The sequence below is a fragment of the Bos indicus x Bos taurus genome, chromosome 28, assembly GCF_003369695.1.
Source record: "Bos indicus x Bos taurus breed Angus x Brahman F1 hybrid chromosome 28, Bos_hybrid_MaternalHap_v2.0, whole genome shotgun sequence".
Lineage (NCBI taxonomy): Eukaryota > Metazoa > Chordata > Mammalia > Artiodactyla > Bovidae > Bos > Bos indicus x Bos taurus.
The window spans coordinates 27859313-27865418 of NC_040103.1; the positions used below are offsets into that span (position 1 = coordinate 27859313).

Here is a 6106-nt window from a genome sequence, read left to right on the forward strand (position 1 = left end):
GCTCCGCTGTCTGTGCCACGGGACGAGATGGGTAGGAGTGGAATGCCACGCGCTGCTGAGTACGCAACAACTGCTTTATCATGCCTTGAATCCCTCAGCCTGTGAGTCTTTTATGGAGGGCCTGTGTGTGCCAAGCTAGGGGGCCGGTTCACTTGCCTCTGCACCACTCTGAGCCTTGATTTAGCCGTGTTTGCTCACCCAGGGCAGTGCCAGGAGACCATACGGAGGGAACCTGTACCTCGGAGTCTGGCCAGCCTGCACTCCGCCGGCCAAGTGTGCTGCATATCTGTGGGCCTCTGTGCCAAATGCGGAAAGGTGCCCTCTGGCCTCTTCCCGTGCGTCGTGTTGGTGTAACATGCTGTGGCAACGTTTCTGGGTCACGGGGCTCATGTCTGTGATCCAGCCTGGTGCGTGAATGGGTGGGGCCACTGCCCAAGGCAGTGTGCAAAGTCTGCAGAGTTGGAGAAGGAGGTGGGACCGGCAGGGCTGGATGGTGATGCCATGTGGGGTGATGGGCCAGGGTGTGATTTCTACTGTGAGCTGGCTGCATGATCGTGAACAAGTCAGGACCTCTCTGAATATTGGTTTTGTCATCTATAAAAGAGAGATAATATATGCTTCATAGATGGTTGTGGGGAATTGAGTTAGTTCTTGTCTGTGGAAGTGCTTGGTAAGCCATGAGGAAGAGGAGTGTATCAGCTATCTTATCACCACAATATTCCTGCATTCAAATCCAAACCAAAGAGGCATTAACAACCATCGACTTAGCCCCAGTTCTTCAGGCTGGCATTTGAGACCTGGCTTAGCTGGAGGGTGGTTCTGCTGTCAGCTGGGCTCCCACATGTGTGTGTGGGCAGCTGTGTGTGTCAGTTGGATAGCTGTTCTTTTTGGGGTTGGTTGCCAATCAGCCGGGATAACAGGGCAACTGGGCCACCTCTCTCTCTCCTTCCAGAAGGCTAGTCCATGCTGGTTCATGTGGAGCCAGAAAAAGTCCAGGGAAAAGAGCAGAAGCATGCGAGGCCTCATAAGGCTTGGAACTGAACATGACTGCTTCTGCCACATTTCTGTTTGCCAAAGCAAGCCAGAAGACCAGCCCAGATTCGAGATGTGGGGAAATAAACTTGATCTCTTGAAGGAGTGAACTGCAAAGGCACACTGCACAGAGCGTAGATACAGGGAGGGGTAGGCATCGCAACATTTGTGTAATCTGTTTATCCTAGGCACCCTGATTGTAAATGAGACCTCAGCTCCATCCTTCTGCCCCCCAAAGGTGACTCTGTTAGACCCCTCTCCTTGGCAGTAGCACTATGGACTGTGGGGTCAGAGCAGGTCTGGGCTGGGCTTTTTATGTGGGGTTTCTCTGGGGAGGATGGTGGAATTGGGCCAATCCAAGGAAACCACATCCTGAAGACCCCAGGGTGATAGTAATCACTTCAACCAATCACACCCAGTAAGCCAAACAGAAACATATTTACAGAACACACATAACTAACTGAGGGGAGGACAGGTAGGGTATCATTTATTGTGGAGACATGGAGGGACTCAGTTTTTTTATGTGGCAACCCCTCTGTACCTGCACCTAGCTTCAGAGTGAATCATCATCTTGGTCATCTCTCCAATAGCATTTAAAGATGTGTTGATTACAAGTCACAGAAATGCAAATAGGGATTCATAAATAAATGAGAATACATTTTTATCACATAACAGCAATTCCGCAGAGAATTACAAACTTTGATTTTGTGCTCACTGATGTCAGAGCTGATGTTTCTTGTCCTTTCCCTTATGGTTGCAACATGGTTGCTATAGCTCCAGCCATCATGTCAGCATTCAAGGCATAAAATGACAAAAAAAAAAAAAAAAGCCATGCAACAATTTCTGCCTTTTTATCAGGAAAGCACAAAATTCTCTGGAATTATTCTCCAGAGTTCTCTTGTGGCTCATTGGCCAGAAGAGGTTCCCAGGGGCACCCTAGCTGTAAGGAGGTTGGAAAAAATGAGGGACAGGATTGTTGGGATTGGCTTATTACTCAGAGGCCACATATAGCACTGCCTCAAATAAAAGTAGGGCTCTGTTAGTGAGAAAGAGATGGGCAGCTCAGCATTTGCCATGCTGCTCTTCTGCATCCTGACCTAGGCCAGTGCACACACCATTCTCATGCCCACTCCCCATGCTTCCCCACACCCCGCAGTCCTAGAGTTCCCCAAGGAGGCAGTAGGTGAGACCCATAATATTCTAAGACCCTGAGTTGGGGAGGCAACGTCTGGTTTCCTTTTGGTCCCAGGAAGAAATGAGAATTAGAGAAATGTGAAATCACCCTAGCCACATTTAACCACCCAAAATGAGTGGGCTACTCCCCAAGCAGTCTCCACAGAACTTGGGGCTGGTCCCCATGGTCAGAAGTTTCATCTGTTGACCATACCCTCTGTAGAGATCCACCCGAGCCCAGTGGAGACCCACAAGCACTGCCTCTTCATACACACAGGGAGAGCATCCTAGCCCTCCTTGAAGCAGGTCTCAGCCTGTTCTCGCTCCCTGGTAGGAGTGTGGGGATTTGGGTGGTGAGAAACGCAGTCTCCTTTTGTCTGCCTTCCTCATCCTGGTCATCACTAACTCTGCTCCCAGAAAATAACTTGGGGACAACCAAGATCAGGGATGGGGTGTATGTACATGTGTGCCTATGGCTCCTGGGCTGTAATATCATAATAGACAAACAGCATCAAGTACCAGCTGGGGAAGCATTTCTAGGAGAAAACTTTTAAGTCAAAATGAATCCATCCCTTCAAGTTTTTTCCTGCTTCTTCATGTTGGGAAAAGATCACTTTGATTTGATATTTTGTTGGCAACACCACAGTAAGGAACTGCAGGGACCGCAGGAGCACTGCTGAGAACTTAGCACTGGACCGCGTTTGCGCAGTTATTCAGTCAGCCGGCAGTCCCTGAATACCCACTCTGTGCCAGGCCCCAGAGACACAGAGGTGAAGCCAGTGTGCCACAGTGAAGCGCAGCCACGTAAGGGAGGCAGTGAGGCCCAGGTGTAGATGGGGCCTTGGGGAAGGCTTCCTGGGGGTAGGGGACCCCTGGGCTGTCTTGTCAGTCGGTTGGTCACAGTTAGCACGACAAAGGGGGGAAGCATATTCTGGATCTGGGCATCAACCTGAACAAAGACCTCAGAGCAAGTGATAATCCAGGGCGGGTCCAGGGAGCCGCAGGTGGTCTAGACCCAGGGCAGCATTTAGAGCCCAGAGCAGGGCTCTCTGTCTACATATCCTCCCCATGATGTCTGTCTGCAGCAGGCCCCAAAGGCTGGTGCCAATGCTTTCTCGGGCATCCCCTTCACTCCCTCCTGCCCCAGCTAAGTTAGAACCTTACAGCCACTGCCCCCAGCTCCCCAGAATTGGCATTTGTCTCCAAGGAGTGCTGGACCCTTGAAGATTTGCTGCCAGTGACCAGACTGTCACATCTGGACTATGAACCTTCCAGGGTCATGAGTGCCCCCAAGCCAAAGGTGACCAGAGAAGGGACCTTCTCTACTATTGGGCAGATTCCTCTGGAGGAGTGTTTGAAGAAGTAGCATCATTCCAGCCTCTCCTAGGCCAACCAGAGCCCCAAGAAGCCTCAGACCAGCCATCTCAAAGTTCCAGGAAAGGCCACCATGGTTTAACAGGGTACATGCTGCTGCCGCTACTGCTGCTAAGTTGCTTCAGTCGTGTCCGACTCTGTGCGACCCCATAGACGGCAGCCCACGAGGCTCCCCCATCCCCGGGATTCTCCAGGCAAGAACACTGGAGTGGGTTGCCATTTCCTTCTCCAATTCAGGAAAGTGAATAGTGAAAGTGAAGTCGCTGAGTCTTGTCCGACTCTTAGCGACCCCATGGACTGCGTGCGGCCCACCAGTCTCCTCCGTCCATGGGATTTTCCAGGCAAGAGTACTGGAGTGGGGTGCCATTGCCTTCTCCGATACATCTGTCTAAACACACCCATCAGACCCACATGCAGTCCCCTTGTTCCCACCTACAATTATCTGCCTGGTTCAAGCCAGCCCTCTGAGGTAGCACAGGACCAACCTTCCTGTTGGACAAGAGCAAGTAAGAGTTATTAATTCATTATTTCATTCGTTCATTCAACACTAAATGTGTGCCAGGCCTGTAAGTCAGAGATGGGTTGGACACAGCTCTGCCCTCACAGAGCCTACAGTTAGTGGGGGGAAATAGACACGTAACAGAGACCTGACAACCCTCAGATGTGACAGAGTGCTAGAAGTTCAGAGACAGGAGCCATGGGAAGGCGCTGGACAAGGCATTTGCCTCCATGTCTTAAAGGATAAGGCTTCCTAAGCAGGAAAGTGGGATTTGGCTACAAAGTCTCCCTAAAACCAAGAGAAATCCTATATGCAAGCCCTTCTGTCTCTTCTTTTCTCCCTGGGCTCTCCTCCACCCTAGTTTCCTGAGAGCAGAGCATTCCTACAAACAGCCAAGGCCATCCCCACCCCGCTCTCAGCCCTGTATCACCCAGAGCTCAGAACAGCTGGGCTGCACGGGGCATCCGGGCCAGCCCAGGCCGGTCACACAATGGTGTACCACCCAGCAAGGGAAGTCGTACAGCCTCAGTCCCCAGCCTCGCTCCAGGCCACAGGCAGGGCGGCCAGGCTTGGGGGAGGGGTCTGAGCGGCCGTCAGGAGGCCCCTGCGAGAGGAAGGGCTGGGCCGGGGAGGAAGGACGGGAGGCAACTGGGAGGTCAGAAGCTGAGCCCCAGCCACAAAGGCACCTTGGCAGGGGGATAGGGAGAGGGAGGTTCCCGAAGGAACCTTCCTGCTGTACGAATCACAGCCAGAGGTCAGACAGTCCCAGATAACCAGCCCTGGCTTCTTGGGCTGGTGAGGACCTGCAGAAGACACCTGCAGAAAGACAGGACATCTCCCACCACTTCTAGTACGAGAGCTGCCAGTAATGGCCCCATAAAAGTCTGTGAGTGGGGAATGCAGCTCTTGTAGCTCACCTCGTATTTTTAAGGCCAAGGGCGCCTCTGTTTATTAAACTTGGACCCTGCTGCTGTTTATGAAGCCTGCTTCCCCTTGCTCAAGCTCAGGAAAACGCTAACCCAGCCCCTTCCCCGTGCTGCACGCCAAGTAAGCCGGCCTTCTCTGGCCCAGCCTGATTCAAGTCAGGCCCTTCCTGTAGCCCTGCTTCTGGAGAATGTTCTGCAATTGCTCAAATGCTACACATCCAACTGGCTCAGTTCCTCCCGGAGACCCTGAGGCTCTGTGGATAGACAAGTTCCTACCTTCCCCATTCCCCGCCCACGAGCAAGTGGGTGCACAGGCTGCCATGCCCCCCGGGAGTCCTGTGGCTTCAGGGCTGCCAGGCCGGAAGGGGAGAGAAAAGACTGATGTGGAAGGAGTAGAGCCATGGGCTTGTGGGCACAGGCTCATCCCCTGGGCCCGGTATGCACAGTAAGCAAGTCCAAGTCCTGGCCTGTAAGGCGACTTGCTCAGTGCAGAGAAAGGAGCACAGGGCTGGGAAGCAGGAGACACAGGCTTCAGTCCCAGTTCCACATTCAATTGTGACAAGACACAAACCTTTTGGAACCTCAGTTTTCCTGTGCATTAAATGGAACAATAAAACCTTCCAGGGTTTTCTGTGGGGGGAGAGAGTGAGTAGGAACCAAAGAAGTCATAACAGCTGAGAAAGTGTTTTGGAAAGCCCAGAGCATTATCACAGAAGCGCAAAGATACAGAACACGTACTGCCCTTCCCTATCCTGTGCCCAAGGCAGGCATTGGTAGCAGATGTCAGCACTTTCCCATTGAACTATATTGATACTTGGGAATCCCAGGAAGCCATACCAAGAGATCAGAACTGCAAAACAAAGTAAACCCATGTCCCTTGGCCTGCAAAAGCTCAGGGCACCATTGCTGTTGAGGAGATTCCACGAGGCCCAGTCGAAAGTCAGAGGTTGCCCTGCCGACTCTGATGGTCCGGAGAACGGAACCCTGGCATGGTGCTTCAGCCCATCACCCAGTGGCTATGTTTTGGTCATCAGCTCTGCAACAGGGTCCAAAGGGCAGGCTGTTATGGGACCCCTGCCCTAGAACTCCAAAACAGTTCCCT

The 6106-nt window shown here is 52.3% G+C and overlaps 1 protein-coding gene across 4 annotated transcripts in view; it reads left to right on the forward strand.

Annotated features, from left to right (window-relative positions):
• CDH23 (cadherin related 23) overlaps nucleotides 1-6106 on the forward strand; it is a 436585-nt gene that overhangs the window by 359430 nt on the left and 71049 nt on the right. The gene's annotated exons all lie outside the window — the stretch shown is intronic.